The 24,648-nt window shown below is 38.2% G+C and overlaps 1 pseudogene; it reads left to right on the top strand.

Moving 5' to 3' along the window:
* LOC127685219 (cytochrome P450 2C13, male-specific-like) overlaps positions 1-24,267 on the top strand; it is a 68,849-nt pseudogene extending 44,582 nt beyond the window's left edge.
* The last annotated feature ends 381 nt before the right edge of the window (positions 24,268-24,648 follow it).

The raw sequence follows: 24,648 nt of genomic DNA, 5'->3' as shown, positions 1-24,648 counted from the left end.
CAGTTGTTCTTTGCATAGCATCATGAAAGGATGATTTTCAGTGGTAACAGTTCCATGTAAATGTATGGAGTCTAGACAAAGTATTCTTAGATTTCTTTCATTTATTTGAAGATCAACAGCTTCACTTAAGTTTTTAAATGTCTTCCTAGAAAAATGTTTATATTTCTTGGTAAAAGTAGTGTGATGAACTATTTCCATTCTCAGCTGATTATAATAGATTTTTCATCAATTATTGTATATCTGATTTTAGCATGAGTTCAAAATGTTCTATTTCTTTTACATAGCATTTAATATTTTGCTTTATAACCTTAACAAACACAAACATCAACACAAATATTCAAAATTTATGCATGCATAAAACTAATAAAATGATTCATTTTACTACTCTAGAAACAGTTTCATTTACTAGTGTTTCCCTATGAATCTTCAGGTGTGGAAGTCATATTCACCTTTTTAAGTTTTTGTATTAGAAAACTGATGGCTGCTACTTTGCTAGCACACTAGATGCTATTCATATAGTGTGTTCAAAGAAAGAATAATACTGTTCTTTTCTATTTCTACATGAATAGTTTTGAAATTTTTTTCTTCTAAATACTGTAAAAGACTGACAATTACATTTTCCATGTGAATGGAATGCACACAAAAATGTAATCTCTGTATATCACTTCATCCTTTGCTTAAAAGAATGTAATATCTTAGTATACTATAAGATGTTAAAATCCTGGCATATCATCAGTAACCTCAAAGAATTCCACATGTTTAAATGCCCAACTTTGTTAACTCATATGACCTTTGTTTGTGTCTATATAGTTTAAGATAACCCTCAACACAGCATCAAAATTTTGAGCCGTTGATCACAGCAATTTCAGTACTGAAAGTAATATGAACAATCATGCTCTCATAGATTGATATTGTTTTTGTTTCTGTCATAAAACACTGACCAAACTAAGTTGGTGTTGGGTTCAGCTAGCTTACAGGTTACAGTGCATCATTGAGGGAACCAGTGCAGGACCTCAAAAAAGGAACCTGAAGATACTAACTACATCAGAAAACATGAAGGATAGCTGCTCAGTGACTTGTCTTTCATGCTTTATTTTTCCTACTGCCCAGAATCACATACTCAAGACTGACTTTGCCCATAGTGTGTTTAGTTCACAACCCCATCATCACTAACAAAGAAAAAAAAACAGAGTTGTGGCCCCAGATTAGTTTCCTGGAGCAATTACTCAACCAAAGTTCTTTCTTATGGGTTGACTGTAGTTTCTGTCAACTTGACCAAAACTAACCAGCACAAAAGCTGGTGATTACTTTTACATGTAAAATAAATCACATGACCAATATAATGCAAACATTTTAAACATTTATAATATAATATCTTCATACTTACTTAATGGAAAATATCTACAAATTTAGGTTTTGCTTAGATATATTAAATGGAAAGTTTGTCTATGATGAATATTTACTTTCTTTTTACTAAATGTAATTATTATTATTGTACTTACATGCTTGGTCAAGATCATGAAGATATTTTTGTACTAGTGAGTTGCCATAGACAACTTCAACTAGGTTTGAGGTTCCCTGGTATGAGGATTCTTGAAGTCCTGGTGGGTAAGGATTTGGCAGTGACAAACAAACAAACACAGAGGCAGTTTGAATCTGAGTGTATTTTGTAGCTCTCAAGCAGAGAACCAAACATGATACAACTCTTAGAAACCATATCCAGCAAAACAGTCACAAATACCAACAAGAATCATTTGGCACAGTAAAATACAAAAATCATCTAAGTATTACAACTCTGAAACTACATATTCAGTGAATCACAAACAGAACAGGTAATGTCATCATCAAAATATAACAATTCTAAAAGAATATGTTCAATAGGGCAGTCATCCAAGGCATATTCCAAAGAATGGGTTAATAAGTCTTTATGGTCAGTGCCTTTAACAGCTGAGCTAACTTTTCAGCCCCTATGGTTAATTATTATTTAACATCTAATGCCTGATTCTTTATAAATCTTCAAAGCATAAATTTAAACTATTTTAATTTTTTCTAATTAAGACTTTCTTTAGCATAAACCAAAACCCACTTCCAATGACACATGTGTAGCCATATGAAATTTTATTGTTGGAAAAGTTTTTATCTATCATAATAATTTTGTAAACGATTTGAAAAATAAAGCATTGGTTTCCCTGGAGATAAGGTCATGTTAGAGACCCATCTCAGGGGGCCCATTATTCTTGCTTAATATCATTGTCTAGGCTACCAGGAACCTGTAGATAAGAAAAGAAATGAAAGATAACAAGAAAGAAAAATTGCCATGAGAACTACAGCTCAATATGTTTTCTCCAGCTGAGACTTCCACAACCAGTTCAAGGAGACCTCCTTCTTTTGAAGTCTAATGCTTCAGTCTGTGGAACTTGTCACACAGATTCTACTGAGGTCGATGTGGCAGTAAATTAACCATTTTGGCTTAACTTGCCCTTATAATCATTTTCCTCCTCCATTTTCTCCCATTATTCCTAGTTACCATCCAATTTTGGCCTTATTATACTTTCAAAATTGATATTACTATGACATATGTATTAAATAGATAGTTAAATTCATTGTTTGAAAGAACATGTGAAAAGAAAAGTGTTCATTTGTTTTTGCATAGTGTTTGCTCCACCTTATATGGATATTAAAAATAAAGGCTACCATATTATTTATTTATATAAGTGGAAAATATCATACTTAGAAGTTGTTGGCATTACATTTTCTTCATGTATAACATTGATATAGCCTGGTTTTTTTTTAATTTGTTTCCTTTAAATCTTTAATGCGTACACGATTCTATGTATTTCTACAATATTGACCAAATAAATTATGGTTTTTTATTTCAATTTGTTTTCTTTATATTGGTTATATTTTTGTTTGTTTTAGAGATAATATTTCTCTAAGTATATCTGATTGTCACAGAACTAGTCTATAAATCAGGCTGACTTGGAACTCAGATTTGGTCATTTTTCACAGACCTATCCCATCTAGGTTTCCAGAATTGGTGCTACTGACATGGATAAGGTCATTGCAGGATTTGATCCTCCAGCTTTCTACCCCATTACACACACAAACACACAAACTGTCCCAATCCAACAGGGCTCCAGCCTCTTACTCAGTCTATGATGAACCCCAGGGGATTTATGTCTTTATTTTAGAGAATGAGCTGTTGTACATCCATTAGTACCTATAGTGAGAAAATGCAAAGAAGGAAGAGCTTACAGGCTCAGTAGTGAAAACGTTTTCATGTCACATCCACAAATTCTTGCAGTCATTTATATCGTCCCCTTTTCATCAGGCAGAAGACACCAAAAGCTTACATTCAAAGACTTTTCATCTTATTGACAAAGACATTAATTATAGAAAATATCAGGGCAATGTTAGTCACATTTTGTCAGAACTGTTCTATCAAACCAACTTGCCTGATTTTGTTGCCAAAGTTGAGGGCATAGAAACTCAAATCAAGAGAGTTATAGTCAACATGGATGATATTGCAAAGATCTCCAGTGTATTCCAATCAATATTTTAATTTAGACCTAGAAGCACAGACCCAGTTTGATATCAAGAATAAACTCTACATTGCCAATAGATCTCATTGAATGCATAAGTTGTAGCACATGTTGAATGGATATAATCAAAATTAAGTTCTCTAGACTGATATTTAGAATACAATAATGCATCTACATGTCAAGGCAAAGAGCAAACAATACATAATTCTTGTGAAACTGCTTGGTACCAACACATATTAGACATAACACCATAAATTCTGTACATACATTCCAAACAATGAAATGAAAAAAAAAAAAACACAGGAGACATTGATAGCAATGTAAAAATATAAAAAAATAAATAAATAGGGAAATGATTATACATATCTTGAAGGAAATGTATGATGCAGACCTTTGAGGAGCATAAGTCTTCATCAGATGATCAGAAGTGGTCTCCCAGAAATATGGCATAAAAGAACAAGTCAAATAATTTCCCCTTTCTTGGATGCCCCCTCCCCATAAGCCCTCTTCCCTCCCCGTTCCCCAATCAGCCTCTTCTCACTTACCCATCCTGGTATTGCCCTATACTGCTTCACTGAGCCTTTCCAAGACCAGGCAGGGGTCTCTTCTTCTTGGGCATCATTTGATATGTGAACTGTTTCTTGGGTATTCTCAGCTTTTGGGCTAATAGCCGCTTATCAGTGAGTGCATACCATGTGTGTTCTTTTGTGATTGGGTCACCTCACTCCGGATGACATTATCCAGTTCCACCCACTTGCCTAAGAATTTCATGAATTCATTGTTTTTAATAGCTGAGTAGCACTTCATTGTGTATATTTACCACATTTTCTGTATCCATTCCTACGTTGAGGGACATTTGGGTTCTTTCCAGCTTCTGGCTATTATAAATAGGGCTACTATAAACATAGTGGATCATGTGTCCTTATTGCATGCTGGGGAATCCTCTGGGTATATGCCCAGGAGTGGTATAGCAGGGTCCTCTGGTAGTATCATGCCCAGTTTTCTGAGGAATCACCAGACTGATTTCCAGAGGGGTTGTACCAGCTTGCAACCCCACCAGCAGTGGACGAGTGTTCCTCTTTCTCCACATCCTCGCCAGCACCTGTTTTCTCCTGAGTTTTTGTTCTTAGCCATTCTGACTGGTGTGAGGTGAAATCTCAGGATCATTTTGATTTGCATTTCCCTGATTACTAAGGATGTTGAACATTTCTTTAGGTGCTTCTGAGCCACTCGATATTCCTCAGGTGAAAATTCTTTGTTTAGCTCTGTACCCCATTTTAATGGGGTTATTTGGCTCTCTAGAGTCTACCTTCTTGAGTTCTTTGTACATCTTGGATATTAGCCCTCTGATGGATGTAGGGTTGGTAAAGATCTTTTCCCATATGTTGGTTGCCATTTTATCTTTTTGACTGTGTCCTTTGCCTTACAGAAACTTTGTAATTTTATGAGATCCCATTTGTCAATTCATGATCTTAGAGCATAAATAAAGAATATATTGAATTAAAAAAAAAAGAACGTCTCAAAGATTCATGTCAAATTTGAACTTTCCATAAAATGATTGGCTTAAGTATAGGAACAAATTTCTGGCAGTGAGAAAGAAATTGATCATGAAAATATTCAAGAGGTATAGTCTAAGACTTATCAGTGTACCAAAAGGTTAAACTATGGAGTCTGACAACACAGATGAAATCAATGATATTGATAACCTTTAAAAATATGAATACAGCTTAGCTTACTATTGTAATGTTGAAAACTGTTTCCCATTATCAGCTAGAAGTACAACACTTATGTGCAAGAAATTAAGTTGCTTAACATGCTACAGCTAATATAAAAAAATCTATTAGTATGAGTGGTCTATGAATAAGCACAGAGACCTCTAGGGAGACCACACATATCATTGAATAATTGGTGGATGCAATTTTTTTAATATTTTTATTTTCTATATTCTTTGTTTACATTCCAAATGATTTCCCCTTTCCCGGATCCCCCCTCCCCATATATCCCATAAACCTTCTTCTCTCCATCCATTCTCCAATCACCTCCATCCTTTTGTTCTCTGTCCTTATATTCCTCTCCAATGATAGATCAATCATTTCCAGGATCAGGACCTTCTCCATACTTCTTCATGGGAGTCATTTGTTATGCAATTTGTGCCTTGGGTATTCAGGGCTTCTGGGCTAATTAATATCCACTTATCAGAGATTGCATTCCATGTGTATTCTTTTGTGACTGGGTTACCTCACTTAGGATGATATTTTCCAGATCAAACCATTTGCCTAAAAATTTTCTGAATTCATTGTTTCTAATTGCTGAGTAGTATTCCATTGTGTAAATATACCACATTTTCTGTATTCATTCCTCCTTTGAGGGGCATCTGGGTTCTTTCCAGCTTCTGGCTATTATAAATAAGGCTGCTATGAACATAATGGAGCATGTGTCTTTATTGCATGCCAGGGAATCCTTTGGATATATGCCCAGGAGAGGTATAGCAGGGTCCTCCGGAAGTGTCATGTCCAGTTGTCTGAGGAACCGCCAGACTGATTTACAAAGTGGTTGTACCATCTTACAGCCCCACCAGCAGTGGAGGAGTGTTCCTCTTTCTCCACATCCTCGCCAACACCTGCTGTCTCCTGAGTTTTTGACCTTAGCCATTCTGACTGGTATAAAGTGAAATCTCAGGGTTGTTTTGATTTGCATTGCCCTAATGACTAATGATGTTGAGCACTTCTTAAGGTGCCTCTCGGCCATCCGAATTTCTTCAGGTGAAAATTCTTTGTTTAGATCTGTACCCCATTTTTAATAGGGTTATTTGGTTCCCTGGGGGTCTAACTTCTTGAGTTCTTTGTATATATTCGATATTATCCCTCTGTCAGATGTAGGGTTGGTGAATATCCTTTCCCAATTTGATGGTTTTCATTTTGTCCTTTTAACAGTGTCCTTTGCCTTACAGAAACTTTGTAATTTTTGAGGTCACATTTGTCAATTCTTGATCTTAAAGCATGAGCTATCGGTGATCTGTTCAGTAACTTTTCCCCTGTGCCCATGTCCTCTAGGGTCTTCCCCAGTTTCTTTTCTATTAGTTTCAGTGTGTCTGGTTTTACATGGAGGTCCTTGATCCGCTTGGAGTGAAGTTTAGTACATGGAGATAAGAATAGATCAATTCGCATTCTTGTGTATGCTGACCTCCAATTGAACCAGCACCATTTGTTGAAAAGGCTATCTTTTTTCCACTGGATGATTTTGGCTCCTTTGTCAAAGATCAAGTGACCATAGGTGTGTGGGTTCATTTCTGGATCTTCAATTCTATTCCATTGGTCCACTTGTGTGTCACTGTGCCAATACCATGCAGTTATTAACACTATTGCTCTGTAGTATTGCTTGAAATCAGGGATACTGATTCCCCCAGAATTTCGTTTGTTGTTGAGAATAGTTTTAGCTATCCTGGGTTTTTTGTTATTCCAGATGAATTTGAGAATTGCTTTTTCTAACTCTGTGAAGAACTGAGTTGGGATTTTGATGGGGATTGCATTGAATCTGTAGATCGCTTTTGGCAAGATGGCCATTTTAACTATATTAATCCTGCCGATCCACGAGCATGGCAGATTTTTCCATATTCTGAGGTCTTCTTCGATTTCCTTCTTCAGAGACCTGAAGTTCTTGTCATACAGATTTTTCACTTGTTTGGTTAGAGTCACACCAAGATACATTATATTGTTTGTGGCTATTGTGAAGGGGGTCAGTTCCCTAACTTCTTTCTCAGCCTGCTTATCCTTTGAGTATAGGAAGGCAACTGATTTGCTTGAGTTGATTTTATAACCAGCCACTTTGCTGAAGTTGTTTATCAGCTGTAGGAGTTCTCTGGTGGAGGTTTTCGGGTCACTTAAGTAGATATCATGTCATCTGCAAATAGTGATGATTTGACTTCTTCCTTTCCAATTTGTATCCCCTTGACCTCCTTATGTTGTCTAATTGCTCTAGCTAGAACTTCAAGTGCTATATTGAAAAGATATGGAGAGAGAGGACAGCCTTGTCTAGTCCCTGATTTTAGTGGGATTGCTTCAAGTTTCTCTCCATTTAGTTTGATGTTGGCTACCGGTTTGCTGTATATTGCTTTAACGATGTTTAGGTATGGGCCTTGAATTCCTGTTCTTTCCAAGACTTTTAGGATGAAAGGATGCTGAATTTTGTCAAATGCTTTTTCTGCATCTAATGAGATGATCATATGGTTTTTTTTTCTTTGAGTTTGTTTATGTAGTGGATAGCATTGATGGATTTCCTTATATCGAACCATCCCTGCATCCCTGGGATGAAGCCTACTTGATCATGGTGATCATTTTGATGTGTTCTTGGATTCGGTTGGCGAGAATTTTATTAAGTATTTTTGCATCAATATTAATAAGAGAAATTGGTCTGAAGTTCTCTTTCTTTGTTGGATCTTTGTGTGGTTTTAGTATCAGCGTAATTGTGGCTTCATAGAATGAGTTGGGTAGAGTTCCTTCTGTTTCTATTTTGTGCAATATTTTGAAGAGTATTAGTGTTATGTCTTCTATGAAGGTCTGATAGAATTCTGCACTGAAGCCATCTGGTCCCGTGCTTCTTTTGGTTGGGAGACTTTCTATGACCCTTTTTATTCCTTCAGGTGTTATGGGACTGTTTAGTTGATCTATTTGATCCTGATTTAGTTTTGGTGTCGCATATCTGTCTAGGAAACTGTCCATTTTCTCCAAATTCTCCAGTTGTGTTGAGTATAGGCTTTTGTAGTAGGATCTAATGATTTTTTGAATTTTCTCAGTTTCTGTTGTTATATCTCCCTTTTCATTTCTAAATTTGTTAATCTGAATACTGTCTCTGTGCCCTTTGGTTAGTCTGGCTAAGGGTTTATCTATCTTGTTGATTTTCTCAGAGAACCAGCTCCTGGTTTTGTTGATTCTTTGTATGGTTCTCTTTGTTTCTACTTGATTGATTTTGGCCCTGACTTTGATGATTTCCTGCCTTCTACTCCTTCTGGGTGAAATAGCTTTTTTTTGTTCCAGGGCTTTCAGGTGTGTCATTAAGCTGGTAGTGTATGCTCTCTCCATTTTCTTTTTGGAGGCACTCAGGGCTATGAGTTTTCCTCTTAGCACTGCTTTCATTGTGTCCCATAGATTTGGGTATGTTGTGTCTTCATTTTCATTAAGTTCTAAAAAGTCTTTAATTTATTTCTTTATTTCTTCCTTGACCAAGGTATCATTGAGTAGAATATTGTTCAGTTTCCACATGTATGTGGGTTTTCTGTTGTTTTTGTTGCTATTGAAGATCACTTTTACTCCATAGTGATCTGATAGGAGGCATGGGATTAGTTCGATCTTCGTATATTTGTTGAGGTCTGTCTTGTGACCAATTATATGGTCGACTTGGAGAAGGTATCATGAGGTACTAAGAAAAAGGTATATTCTTTTGCTTTAGGATAGAATGTGTTTTATATATATATATATATATATATATATATATATATATATATATATATATATATATATATATATATATATAATCTAATTTGTCCAAAGCTTCAATTAGTTTCATTGTGTCCCTATTCAGTTTCTGTTTTCCTGATCGGTCCATTGAGGAGAGTGAAGTGTTGAAGTCACCCACAATTGTTGTGTTAGGTGCAATGTGTGCTTTGAGCTTTAATAAAGTTTCTTTTATCAGTGAGGGTACCCTTGCATTTGGAGCATAGATGTTCAGGATTAAGAGTTCTTCTTGTTGTATTTTTCCTTTGATCAGCAAGAAGTGTCACTCAGAGTTTCTTTTGATGACTTTGGGTTGAAAGTCAATTTTATCTGATATTAAAATGGCTACTCCAGCTTGTTTCCTGAGAACATTTGCTTGTAAAATTGTCTTCCAGCCTTTTACTCTAAGGTAGTGTTTGTCTTTGACCCTGAGGTGTGTTTCCTGTATGCAGCAAAATGTAGGGTCCTGTTTACGTATCCAGTCAGTTAGTCTATGTCTTTTTATTGGGGCATTGAGTCCATTGATGTTAAGAGATATTAAGGAATAGTGATTGTTACTTCCTGTCATTTTTGATGTTATTTTTTATATTTGATTGGTTAACTTCTTTTGGGTTTGATGAGAGAAGGTTATTATCTTGCTTTTTCCAGGGTGAAGTTTCCCTCCTTGTATTGGTTTTTTCCTCCTATTATCCTTTGTAGGGCTGGGTTTGTGGATAGTTTTTGGGTAAACTTGGTTTTGTCATGGAATATCTTAGTTTCTCCATCTATGGTGATTGAGAGTTTTGCTGGGTATATCAATTTTAGCTGGCATTTGTGTTCTTTTAGAGTCTGCATGAGATCTGCCCAGGATCTTCTAGCTTTCATAGTCTCAGGTGAAAAGTCTGCTGTGATTCTGATAGGTCTTCCTTTATATGTTACTTGGCCTTTTTCTCTTACTTCCTTTAATATTCTTTCTTTGTTTAGTACATTTGGTGTTTTGATTATTATGTGACAAGAAGTATTTCTGTTCTGGTCCAGTCTGTTTGGAGTTCTGTAGGCTTCTTGTATATTCATGGGCATCTCTCTCTTTAGGTTAGGGAAGTTTTCTTCCATAATTTTATTGAAGATATTTGCTGGCCCTTTAAGTTGTAAATCTTCACTCTCAACTATGCCTATAATCCTTAGGTTTGGTCTTCTCATTGTGTCCTGGATTTTTTGGATATTTTGGGTTACAAGCTTTTTGCATTTTGCATTTTCTTTAACTGTTGAGTCCATGGTTTCTATGGTATCTTCAGCATCTGAGATTCTTTCTTCTATCTCTTGTATTCTGTTGTTGATATTTGCATCTCTGTCCCCTGATTTCTTCCCAAGGCTTTCTATCTCCAAAGTTGTCTCCCTTTGAGTTTTCTTAGTTGTTTCTACTTCTGATTTTAGATCCTGATGGTTTTGCTTAGCTCCTTCATTTGCTTGTTTGTGCTCTCCTGTAATTCTTTAAGAGATTTTTGTGTTTCCTCTTTCATGACCTCAGCCTGTTGAACAAAGTTCTCCTGTATTTCTTTAAGTGTTTTTTGTGTTTCCTCATTATTGGCTTTTGTATTCTCCTTGATTTCTTTCAATGATTTTTGTGTTTCCCTTGCAAGGGCTTCTAACTTTTGTTCCATTTTCTCCTGAATTTCTTTAAGGATGTCCTTCATGTGTTCCTGTACCAGCAGCATTACCAGTGATTTTTAAATCCAAATCTTGTTTTACTGGTGTGATGGGGTATCTAGGACATGCTGGAAAAGGAGAATTGGGTTCAGATGTTGCCATATTGCCTCGATTTCTGTTAGTGACGTTCCTGTGTTTGCCTTTTGCCACCTAGTTCTCACTGGCGTTAGTTGGTCTTGTCAATGCTGGACTCACCAGTGCAAGCTGCCCCTTCCCAGGTGGCCTCTGGTACACAGCTTACTTCCTGCACTTCCTGGAGACTGAGTGCTGTGGCCCAGGCTGTTCAGATCCCAAAGCAGATACCTGGAGGCTCCTGCTGGAGCCTGCTGGATTCACCAGAGCACACTGACTTCTCCCCGCTGGCTGCCCGGAAGCCCCTCTTGCCTCTTGCAGGACCTAGAGATGTGGTGTTGCCGCCCAGGCTGATCTGGATCCGGAAGCAGAGAGATCTGAGGGCTCCAGCCAGAGGCCTCAGGACTGAAACCTAAGCTCTGTGCCACCAGAGCAAGCTGTGCGCTCCCAGACTGCCTCTGGGTGCACACCAGGTCTCCCGCACTTCCTGGAGACTGAGTGCTGTGGCCCAGGCTGTTCAGATCCCAAAGCAGACACCTGGACGCTCCTGCCGGGGCCCGCTGGATTCTATTCTATGTACTTTTATTGGAGAATTGTGTTCATTGAGATTAACAGAGATTAAGGACCAATGACTGTTGTTTCCTGTTATTTTTGTTGTTAGAGTCAGAATTACATTTGTGTTGAAGATGTTTTAAGGTCCTTTGTGTTGAGAATCTTTGCTCTCATCTATTCCTATTATTCTTAGATTTGGTCTTTTCCTTGTGTCCTGGATTTCCTGGATGTTTTGGGTTAGGACTGTTTTGTTTTGAATTTTCTTTGACAGATGTGTCAATCTCTTCTAAGTTATCTTTTACACCTGAGATGCTCTCTTCTATCTTTTGTATTCTGTTGGTGATGTTTACATCTGTAATTCCTGACCTCTTTCCTAGGTTTTCCATTTCCAGGATTGCCTCCATTTTTGTTTTCTTTATTGTTTCTACTTCCACTGTTAGGTCTTTGATCACTTTGTTCAGTTCCTTCACCTGATCTTTTGTGCTTTCTTGTATTTCTTTAAGGGATTTATTTGTTTCCTTTTTAAGGGCTTTTATCTGTTTACCTGTATTTTTTGAATCATTTATCTGTTCCTTAATAGACTCTATTGTCTTTATGATATAAGATTTTAGGTCTGCTTCCTGATTTTCAGTTGTGTTGATATATTCAGTGCTTTCTGTGGTAAGCACTGGTTTTCTGATGATGTCCACATATATTGGCTTCTTTTGCTTATAGTCTTGTACTTGCCTCTTGCCATTTGGTTATCCCTGGTGTTTTCTGGTCTGGGTGACTGTATAGAGTCTGCCTCTTTTGTCCCTGGGTTGCTTCAGGTCTCCTGGTAGTCCTGTGGCCCTCTCTGTAGCAGACATCCTGTGGGGCCTTCCAACTGAGGGGTCTTCAGCGGGCAGAGATGTTTTTGATCTGCAGCAGCTTTCCTGGGGGGGGGCATCAGACTGTGGGGTCTTCAGAGGAATAGCCAAGCTGTTGTCCTATATTAGATATTTTTCAGGGAGGCCCACAGACTCTGGTTCAGTTTTCCTTTGTGCAGCAGAACTCCAGGGAGGCTTTCAGACTGTTGGGTCAGTTGCCCTGCATGCTGAGAGGCCCCTATGAGATCTTCAGACTATGGTGTCATTTGCCCAGTTTCCTTGTGTGCAGAGAAACTCTTGGGATGCCTTTAGGTTGTAGTGTTTTCAAGGAAGCAGACAAGCTTTGATCTGCCCTGGCAGAAGGTGCCAGCAGGAAGGAGAATAGAATTCGTGGGGCAGAGGATTTTGGGGGTGATTGGTCCTGAGTCCACTTGGCTTCCAGAAGTTGTTGGCCTTTGGGAAGTCCTTTACCAGTTTCCCTGTGCACAGCAGAATCCGGTTGTGTCTTAATAGGAGCAGATTAGCTGGTGATCTTCCTCAGTAGAAGGCAAGAACCAGAAAGGGAGTGGAATCCTGTGATGGGTTCTGAATCCCCTGGGCTCCCAAACTTTGTGGGTCTTGTGAGGATACCAATTTCCCTGGGTACAGAGGCACTCCTGGGTTTTGTTCAGACTGTAGTTTCTTCAGGGGGAGCAGACAAGCTGGCTATCTCTGTATTCAGATATTAATTTTGCTTCCTCAAGTGGGGTTGCCCAGATGAGGAATGGATCATAGACGATTTCATGTAAACCTTCTCCCCATTTTACCTGGTCAAATAAAAGACAAATCCTATAATTGGGCAGTGGAAGGAAAAGGTAGGGCTGGAAGTTTTGATGCATGAAGGAAGAAGGACTGACTAAGAGAGATGGAAGGAAGATAGAGCAGAGCAACATGGCCTGAAGAAGCCACAAGTAACAAGGGATCTCATAGCTGGGGAGTAGACTGGTGGATTGGAAAAGCTTCCCAATAAAGCATACAGCTTATAAATATTGTAACTGAGTTGTGTGTTTTTTGAACAGGCTTATTGGGGTTGGAGATTTACTGCAACAGAAAATGACCTACTTGTTCTTTGTAAAAACAAACTCCAATACCTGCAGGAAATATTTCAATAGGTACCCAAAGAAATGAAATTTGGTAATTGAACATTTCCCCTTTTGCAGAGTTTAGGAAATTAAAGGATGTGCACCATACCAGAGCTAAATATTCAGGATTTCAATGACAATTGCTTTAAGTTCTAAAAAGGCTATTTTTGTAATTAGGCTTTTATTAGAAGTTGTGTGTATGATGGGAACATCTGTACAAATTAATACTGAGAGTGCCCCAGCATATTATTCTAGTAAAATGAAACAGTCTTTTGCATATTACCATGTAAATCACATTACAGAAATACCTTACAATCTTTCAGGACAAACAGTTATAGAAAGATTTAATTACACTTTAAAAGATATACTTAATAAACAGAAAGGAGTAATAAAGAGTCCCTGAAATAAATCATGTTTTTTTAAACAACTTTATTTTTCAGTTAAATAAGAGTAATTTATTGAACGTGTACCATAATATGTCAGATATTATGGTGCACGTTCAATAAATCCCACAAGAAGGGACATAATCCCACAAGAAGGGAAATCCTAATTGTGCACTGGTTTGCTTCCAGGATAGGCTTTTTTCTAGGAAAATCCAGGTTCACAAGTTTAAATGGCAAGGAGGAACACAGTTTGCTTACTAGGCAAAGTGTTATCAGCTAACCTTTAAGCTGATTGATTCTGAGTAAGGTCATGGGAGTGGTGGATGGGTGATGAGCAGGGAAATTTCAGAACATTGAGATAACAGAGCATGAGTGTTATAACCATAACTTTTTGACTCATTCGTAGCATTCTTCAGTGTCAGTCACAAACACCACAGTGAGATCATAGGTAGGTGTAGGAAGTTCTGCCCTGTGGTCAGCTCTGAGTCAATCCATTTTATACATAACAGTTCATATTGACATTTGATTTGATGGGTCCTACATAAAGCTTTGTGAAATTTCTTAAGACTAGCAAACCTCATAGAGAACATGCAGAATAAAACAGGGTCTGTGGTCAGCATGCCCTTGAGCCAAAATAGCATGAAGCATGTGGCCACCCACTGGGAATTCAAAGTCATTTAAAGATGTACCACCTGAGGAGTACTCAGTAGCACCTGCCATGACTGCACTCCCAAAGTTCCTAGTACTTCCTGCTGGTTTCCAGGGCATTCACTGGGCTTTCTGTGCCAGAAGTTGTTAAATCCATGTCCCTGGTGGGACAGGAGCCCAGTTGCATTCTGTCTTACTGCTTTGTTTATAAGAGTCTTTTCCCACCTTCTTCGGCAATTTCCAAATTCATCACTTTTCTCCTCATTCTCGCCAAAGATACTGAGGAAGCCACTAAAACTTTCAGGCCAGCAAGATGCTTCAATCAACAAAGATCCTTGCCACCAAACACAATGACCTGAATCAAATTCCAGGACCAGCATATTGGAAGAAGAGACTTTGCCATACTCACAGAGAGACATCTACACAGAGATATGTGTGGTGGTGTGCAAATGCGCACGTGCACATAAACATATAAATGCAATTTAAAAATCCTTTGGTTTGCCATGGGTCCTTTTTTGTGTATTTCTGTTAGATTCTTCCTAATATTTCCATCACAGATGAAATTACCTATTTGATATTGTCTTGCATTCTCATTACAGTCATTAGGAATCAATATTTTTTATTTTTAATATTATTTTAATAAATATATTTTTATTTACATTTCAAATGATTTCCCCTTTCCTGGTTCTCCCCTCCCTGAAAGTTCCATAAGCCCTCTTCCCTCCCCCTGTTCCCCAATCATCCTGCTCCCACTTCCCTGCCCTGGTATTCCCCTGCACTGCTGCATCAGCCATTCCAGGACCATGGGCTTCTTCTTCCTTCTTCTTAGACATCATTTGATATGTGAATTGGATCTTGGGTATTCCAAGCTTCTCAGCTAATATCCTCTTATCAGTGAGTGAATACCATGTGTGTTCTTTTGTAATTGGGTTACCTCACTTAAGATGATATTTTTCAGTTCCAGCCATTTGCCTAAGAATTTCATGAATACATTTTTTTAATAGCTGAGTAGTATTCCATGGTGTAAATATACCACATTTTTGGTATACATTTCTCATTTGAAGGACATCGAGGATCTTTACAGCTTCTGCCTATTATAAATAGGGCTGCTATGAATATAGGAGAGCATGTGTCCTCATTATATACTAGGGAATCCTCTGGGTATATGCCCAGGAGTGGAATAATGGGGTCCTCTGGTAGTATCATGCCCAGTTTTCTTAGGAACCGCCATCAGATATTTAAGGTGCCTAAATTTAACCAAGGGGTATGGCTTTCATGCACTATATTGTGATAGATATGAAAATAATGATAGTCAAAAATCTAATAACTAAATGTTCAGAAAGCCTTGGCCACAGTGCCCCATCTCCAAGCAGTGCAGAAAGCCAGCTATACACCCAGAGGCCAGCTAGGAAGAGGCAGCTTATACTGGTGAGTCCGGCCCTGCAGAGTGGAGGATCTGCCTGCACAGCCTGCATCCAGAGCAGATTATGGCCACAGAGGTACATACCCAAATACAACTACAAGAGAGTGTGTCTCAGCTGTCATCTTTGCTTCTGTGACTGTGCAACAGATTGGTAGGCAGGTTCCACCAGAGTAGAGGATCACTTGGGACACATCACAGCAGGACTCCACCTGCACCCAGGAACTCTGCAGCACCACAGTAATTCATGCCAGGAGAAAGCAGCTCACCTATGGGCACACACACAGGAGGGGCAAGCTCTTCCCAGGGACAGCAGGCCCAACTAACACCAGAGATAACCTGATGGCAAAAGGCAAGTGTGGGAACGCTACCAATAGAAATCAAGGCAATATGGCACCATCCTAACCCAATTCGCCCACAACAGCAAGTCCTGGATACCCCCAACCCACCAGAAAAGCAAGATTTGGATTTAAAATCACAGGTCATGATGCTGATAGAAGGCATCATGGAGGGCTTCAAGAAAGACATAAATAACTCCCTTAAAGAAATACAATAGAACACATGTAAACAGCAAGAATCCCTTGAAGAACTAAGGGAAAACACAACAAAACAGGTGAAGGAATTAAACAAAGCCATCCATGATTTAAATAAGGAGGTAGAAACAATAACGAAATTACAACGGGAGACAACTCAGGACATAGAAAACCTAGGAAAGAAGTCAGGAGTCATGGATGCAAGCATCAACAACAGAATACAAGAGAAGGAGAGAGAATCTCAGATACAGAAGATACCATAGAAAGCATTGATACAATAGTCAAAGAAAATGAAAAATGCAAAAGGCTCCTGACCCAAAATATCCAGGAAATCCAGGACAAAATGAGAAGACCAGTCCTAAGGATTATAGGCATAGAAAAGGGTGAAGATCTCCAGCTGAAAGGGCCAATAAATGTCTTCAACAAAATTATAGAAGAAAACTTTCCTAACCTAAAGAAAGAGACGCCTATGAACATACAAGAAGCCTACAGAACTCCAAATAGATTCGACCACAAAAGAAATTCATCCCATCAAATAATAATTAAAACACCAAATGTACTAAACAAAGAAAAGATATTAAAAATAGTAAGGGAAAAAGTTCAAGTAACATATAAAGGTAGACTTATCAGAATTACACCGAATTTCTCACCAGAGACTATGAAAGTCAGGAGAGCCTGGGCAGATGTCATGCAGACCCCAAGGGAACACAAATGCCAACCCAAACTGCTATATCCAGCAAATCTTTCAATTATCATAAATGGAGAAACCAAGGTTTTTCATGACAAAACAAATTTACACAGTATCTTTCCACAAACCCAGCCCTTCAAAGGATAATGAATAGAAAACACCAACAAAGGGAGGGAAACTACACATAAGAAAAAGCAAGAAAGTAAACTCCTTTCAACAAACCCAAAAGAAGATAACCACACAAACATAAAAATTACATCAAAAAACAACAGGAAGCAACAATCACTATTCCTTAATATCTCTTAACATCAATGGACTCAATTCCCCAATAAAAAGACATAGACTAACAGACTGGATTTGTAAACAAAACACAAGATTTTTCTGCATACAGGAAACACATCTCAGTGTCAAAGACAAACACTGCCTAAGGGTAAAAGGCTGGAAAACAGTTATCCAAGTGAATGGTCCCAGGAAACAAGCTGGAGTAGCCGTTCTAATATCAGATAAAATAGACTTTCAACCAAAAGTAATCAAAAAAGATACAGAAGGCCACTTTATACTCATCAAAGGAAAAATCTACCAGGAAGAACTCTCAGTTTTGGACACCTATGCCCCAAATACAAGGGTACCTGCATTCCTAATGGAAACCTTACTAAAGTTTAAAGCATACATTGCACCCCACACCATAATTGTGGGGGACTTAAACACCCAACTCTCTCCAATGGACAGATCAGGGAAACTCAAACTAAACAGAGTCACAGTGAAACTAACAGAAGTTTTGGCCAAATGGACTTAACAGATATCTAGAGAACATTTCATCCTAAATCAAAAGTATATACCCTTCTTCTCAGCACAACATGGTACCTTCTCCAAAATTGACTATATAATTGGTCACAAAACAGACTTCAATGGATATAAGACAATTGAACTAATTCCATGCCTCCTATCAGATCACTATGGAATAAGGGTCATCTTCAATAGCAACAAAAACAACAAAATCCCACATACACATGGAAGCTTAACAATTCTCTATTCAATGATAACTTGGTCAAGGAAGAAATAAGGAAAGAAATCAAAGACTTTTTAGAACTTAATGAAAATGAAGACACAACATATCCAATTTTATGGGACACAATGAAAGCAGTGCTAAGAGGAAAACTCATAGCTCTGAGTGCCTACAAAAAAGAAGCTGGAGAGAGCATACACTAACAAATTAACAGAACACCTGAAAGCTTAGAACAAAAAGAAGCTAATATACCCAAGAGGAGTAGAAGGTACGAAATCATGAAAATCAGGGCTGAAATCTACCAAGTTGAAACAAAAAGAACTATACAAAGAATCAACAAAAGTAGGAACTGGTTCTTTGAGAAATTCAACAAGATAGATAAACCTTTAGCCAGACTAACCAGAGAACACAGAGACAGTACCCAAAACAAAATCAGAAATGAAAAGGGTGATATAACAACAGAAACTCGGGAAATCCAAAAAATTATCATATCCAAGTACAAAAGCCTACACTCAAGAAAACTGGAATCTCTGGATGAAATGAACAATTTCCTATACAGATAGCAATTACCAAAATTTAGTCAGGATCAGACAAACCATCTAAATGGACCCATAACCCCTAAAGAAACAGAAGTGGTCATTGACAGTCTCCCAACCAACAAAAGCACAGGACCAGATGGCTTTAGTGCAGAATTCTATCAGACATTCAAAGGAGAACTAATGCTAATACTCTTCAAACTATTCCACAAAGTAGAAACAGAAGAAACATTTCCAACTTGTTCTATGAAGCCACAATTTCGCTGATACCAAAACCACGTTTCTGCATTTGCCTTTTGCCATCTAGTTCTCACTGGTGTTAGTTGGTCTTGTCAATGCTGGACTCACCAGTACAAGCTGCCTCTTCCCAGGTGTCCTCTGGTGCACAGCTAACCTCCTGCACTGCCTGGAAACAGGGTGCTGTGGCCCAGGCTGTTCAGATCCTGAAGTAGACACCTGAAGGCTCCCGCAGGGGCCTGCTGGACGAACCAGAGCACACTGACTCCTCCCAGCCAGCCTCCCGGATGCCCCTCTTGCCTCTTGCAGGACCTGGAGATGTGGCAGTGCAGCCCAAGCTGTTCTGGAAGCGAGATCTGAAGACTCCCCCCAGAGGCCTCAGGACTGGAACCTAAGCTCTGTGCCACCAGAGCAAGCTGTGCACTCCCAGTCTGCTTCCGGATGCATACCAGGTCTCTTGCACTTCCTGGAGACCGAGTGCTGTGGCCCAGGCCATTCAGATCCCGAAGCAGACACCTGAAGGCTCCCGCAGGGGCCTGCTGGACTCTCCCAAGCACCCTGACTCCTCCCAGCCGGCCTCCCGGATGCCCCTCTTGCCTCTTGTAGGACCTAGAGATGTGGCATTGCAGCCCAGGCTGTTCTGGATCCTGAAGCAAAGATCTGAAGGCAACTGCCAGAGGCCTCAGGACTAAGCTCTGTGCTGCTGGAGCAAGCTGTGCGCTCCCAGTCTGCTCGGTGGCTGCATTTTATTGCATGTTTCTTTTGGAACACTAATGGGGACCGCATTTTGGCCACATTTATATAATTATAAAAAATAAAGATTTTATTTTGGTCATTCTTCAGACTTTTGGTTCTGAATAACATATGCTGAGGTAATTGGTTGATTTTAAGGATGCTATGCCATTTAAATTAAGATCCTTGAATGTGGCAGTGAACAGTCTTATTTAACAAGTAAGAATGAAAACTAAGTCAAGTTTAATGTGAAGATTGTCATGATACTTCACCAGATTAGGACCTAACAGGTATATTCATAATTAAGTTACTGCTTACAATTTCTGAAGTATCTTAACCTGTTAAAAAAAAAATGGGGGAGGCAAATGTATCTACTTTTTGAAAGAATATTACAATTGTTTCCAATCTTCCGGCTCACCCTGTGACCCCCAATTCATCATGGTAGGTGCTCACTACAATGTTGTCTGCTCCATTACTTTCCAGAATCACCTTAGTTATGACAATAAGGATTTTCTTATGTTGATACAAAAAACAAATGAGTGCATTAAATTTTTGAGCTCTCACTGGTTGCAGGTAAAGCCAAGTTCTTTCACTTCTGAAAACACATGTACCATCGTTCTTTCTCACTGGTCAAAATCAATTCAAGCAGAGACACTAAGGGGCAAATGCCAGGATGGCTCAAGCCTGCTAGCTGCCTATTCGTTATATTTTCAATGACTTGTTTGTAAAGTAATTTTCTGTAAAATAATTCCATTCACTTCTACAACTGTGGGATGTCACATATAGGACATTTTTCTGCTATGGAAATTCCTTCCGTACATTAAAACAATTAAACACATCTTCATCATATTACTAGGCAGAAGTATCTCAGTGTAGAAAGAATATTCTCTCAAATAAAAAGAGTATTAGTAGAAATGAAAGCTTTCATAAACCTGAATAGTTACAGTTGTTAGATGGATCAAATGGGATAATAGTTGACCAGAGGACAGGACAATGGGAAAAAAGATGAACATTTTAATACCCTGTGGACCATAACAATACTCACAGAATTGACATAGGCTGAGTTGGCATTGGCTGAACACTTCAAGTAAGATAATTGTGTGGTCATACAGAAATTATAAAGTAGTATGGTGTGTTATTGATTTCAAGGCATCTTGAAGCTCCACCTGCTTCGAAATAGATATTGCATGCCAGAAGCTGGTGGGTAGAAATAAAACTCAGGCACTATATTTCTTTTATAAATCTGGTCACCCCAAAATTTAAGTTGCTGTTATCACCTTAAAAGTATGAGTGTTAATAATTTATGTCACATGGTTATACAAACTTGTAGAACAGAGTTTATTTGAATCATTGAATTAACTAACATGAACATTCTTTACACTCAAAAGATATGGGGATGTGGATTTTTCATTTTTTTATCTTGTAGAAAATTCCTTTATTATACTACGAATAACTTTCAGCAGTGACATAATGTAACGACACATTTTACACCACACAGTAAATAAGAAAGTCTTTCTTTGAAAATAGGTCATCATAGGAACATTATCTTTACATTAATGCCAGAAAATTTCGAAGCTCTTTTATCAAGGCAATAAGGCTTGATCCTTTTTTTTTTTTTGTTATTTTTGTCTTAAAGCACATGGATTTGCCATTTAATGCATCATCAACTCTAAAAGTAATCTCTTAGGGAGTTTTAGAGAAGTTGGCAAGATTTGAAACTGGGCTTCAAAATTTAAAAAAAAAAATAATAATTTTAAGACAATTCTGGGATAGCCCAAGAAGTAGAAATCATTCTGTTAACTTGATAGATAGATACATTACTCCACTTTTGCTGCAGATTGTCTAAAGCCTGCTTATTTCTGTAGAGCCTGATTATTATCCCTTGATTTTGATTATTGCAAAACTAGGGCCCTGGGTGGGTATAACTCCTTGTGTATGCAAATACTTTACCCATAAAGCTTTATATTGCACTTTCCGTCCTGAATTTCCCACATTAGACTTCTTAGGCTGAGGAGAGTATGAAGTTGTTCTAGTTTCTAGCTAGTCATTTGGACAGTGAGTTGGGTTGTGTCCCCTATTTATTAACTACTTCCAAAATCAACTCAATGCTCTACTTGGATGGCTTCTAGGAGGCTGATATGGGAGATTAATACTGATTCTCCAAACCAAGCAGCCTAAGGGGTTGGCTGCTTATGGGTTAGCTGACTGGTGGAGAGAAAAGTCACTTCCAATCTCTTACACTACCCATTCCCCAAGCTTCTGCTGAACTACACATGCTTGGCCACTCAGAAGATCCCTCCTGGAGGATTGCTTGCCACATGCATCAAATCTGAACCTAACAAATGTTTTTCAGGGTGTGTTCTAAGTCTCTTGACAGACACTCCTCTACAGAGGCTTTTCAACCCATGAGGAATTGCTCACAGGCTTAAAAAAAATACCCAGAGCTACAAAACATCTCTCACGGCTGACTGCGGCTGAGAAGCCAGCTAGAACATAAAGTTCTTTAAGATGCAGCTGGTGTTGGTGGTCAAGGCTTTATATATAACACCATGGAACTGTGCTAAACAGTTTCAAAGTTGAGAAGAATTCAAATATATCATCTATAAAAAGTCCTTATTTTAGTTTGCTTTGTTTATCTTAGACTTGGTTCTGAAACACTGTCTACATTCTTGACACATGAGGATGACATGGCCACTTCAGTGCCTCTGCATATTGTGTAAAAAACGTAAAAGCAAAGGACAAGGAGATGCCCTAATAAGACACATAAACTGTACAAACAAAACCTAAATTATATATAGCTATACGCATCCAGCATCCCTTTCTTCTCCAACTACCTGCCCAAGCAATGCCAAAAGCCCTTCTCTCTAGTACCAATACAATGTATGAAAGGCTAGCCTTGCAGATGCGTTAATAATCTGAAGCCTAGTGGTAGTTCTGCAAGCACAGGGAAGCAGTTATCCTGGAAGCATGATCACTGCTGGCTGGACTAAATAACCTGAAATCTGGGACTTAATCTTTCAGATAACCTAACTGGATCCAGCCACTGGATTTCTGTCTACTCAGAAGCTTCAAAGGCATTGCTTAGGGATACTGGGGAAGGTCTCAGAAGAAGAGAAAATATACATTGAGCTAACAGCCTTGGTTGATATAAATTATTTCTCAGTAAGTAATTTGGAGCAACTTGCTTCTGCTTTATACTGCATTCAGGAATCATTTTCATAGCATACTGTTAAAACTGATACATAGTTATTTTAAAGCTGTCTATGCAATCATTTCTTATGCTTTCCATTAATTTAATAACCATTTAATGAGCTATTTTGTAAATCTAAGGAGTAGTTTGCCTTAAGGAAGCCAATACTGTGCTAATTCACAGGAAGGAGAAAAAGCAATAAAAACAAAAGTTCACATCATTGACAAGAACTTTAAAGTTTTATCAAAGTATTGCAAAAATTTCCCTAAAAGCATTTATAGCAATTTATGTTAAGCAGCCAAAGTTGAGGGGTAAGGAGAATATACTCAAATTCGTTAAGGTAAAAATTCACTTATTTTAAGCTTGTAATACATAAATTTCCCCCTCAGACATAAGTTCATAATTTGTAGACATTGGTCATTCTCTGATACATTAATACATATACTAACTATAAATAAATTAATTTAGAATGCTTAAATATCCAAGTTAACATGATGCTGAACCAAAAACAAAACAAAAACAAAAACAAAAATGACCCCCAAGGAAACATAAGAACCAAACCTTGCACAATCTACATTCTATGTAAATGCCCTGACTAACATGTCAGTTGTGCTACACAATTTCATGTAAGGGCAGAAATGCATCAATTTGATGTACTGTTGTTGTTTTTAAGGTCTTTAAGCACTTTCATTTCTAAATAATACCTTGCTTTGACATGAAGAGTAATTGCTACCAAATCACAAATCCATTTTAGTTTAGTCTGAATAAAATTCAGCATAAATGTGTTACTTTGTTCTGGCCATAATGGCTCCGTGTCTTTCTTGCAAGCTTTCTTCTTCTGGGCAAACCACAGATGAACTTGTCATTCTAGACTTAAATTGCACAGAAAGAGACAGTGACATCTGTCTTTGTTTGTGTTTTCTCTTTAAATTTCCAGATCTGGCTAGGACACTTCTTTCAGATATGTAGTTGTGGCACCTGATCGATAATATTTGAAATAGAAGTGCTTTAAACATCAGTCAGGTATGGTGATCTGCAGGTCCCCATTGATCTTTAAGGTATCAATTGCATATAATGTTTTAATACTGTGCCTTCCCCTCCCAGCCCTTGTATTCCGGAGCTGTGTTAGCCATAATCCCCACTTTCTAGGGTGGAGCTCTAGGATCAAGGTGAAGTTCTTTGTTCCTCCAGATCTACAAATTCCTGATTTAAGCAGGTGACCCACCCAGCCACGTGATCATGGGAGCCAATGCCCATTGAGCAGTCAGATAAGTTTTCCTGAACAGACCTTGGAATTTGGGGAGGGGTCTCACCTGAAACTTTAAATTCTGAGTCCTCCATTAAACCTTAAAACCTTGGTCAGCAACTGTTGTCTTGGTCTCCTTCTTCTCTTGCCATCTTCCCATACATCCCCAGCTTCCCTTCTACGTAACTCATTTGATGTAACTGCAGGCACAGATTGGCACCCGAACATGTGGCTGGACACAGGAACGTCTCCTGAGGGAGCCTGTCTTGGCAGAGCTTCGCAGAAAACAGGAAAAGATGGTATCTTGCACCGTGAGCAACTACAGCACTAAATACTAGTGCTAGTCTTAAATTTCATCTTTTTGAAGCTGTTGTTGTAGGTAAACAGGGATACAGACTAGGTGGGACAGTATAGACCAATCACTGAGCTCACTTAGGGATTGACAGTGGAAAATGGGACAGGAAACAGTAATTAGTATTACTATGTCAAGTGAACTGTTCTGTACATTCTTTTAAGGTTGACATGATTTTTTGGTATCTAAATATCTTTTATTTCTCATTCAATTGATATGTGTCTAGATTCTCTTGTTATATAATGGTAAATTTCATATTTGATTGCAGAATTTTCCATTATTTTTGGAAGGTCTGCTTGATAATTATTGAAGGTAATTTATCTGCTACATGCACATTTGCAATTCTATGGTTGTTTCAACAATTTAA

The sequence above is a fragment of the Apodemus sylvaticus genome, chromosome 1 (assembly GCF_947179515.1).
Source record: "Apodemus sylvaticus chromosome 1, mApoSyl1.1, whole genome shotgun sequence".
In the NCBI taxonomy this organism is placed as follows: domain Eukaryota; kingdom Metazoa; phylum Chordata; class Mammalia; order Rodentia; family Muridae; genus Apodemus; species Apodemus sylvaticus.
Note: the sequence above shows the minus strand (reverse complement) of the source record. Positions and strands in the feature narration are given on the sequence as shown.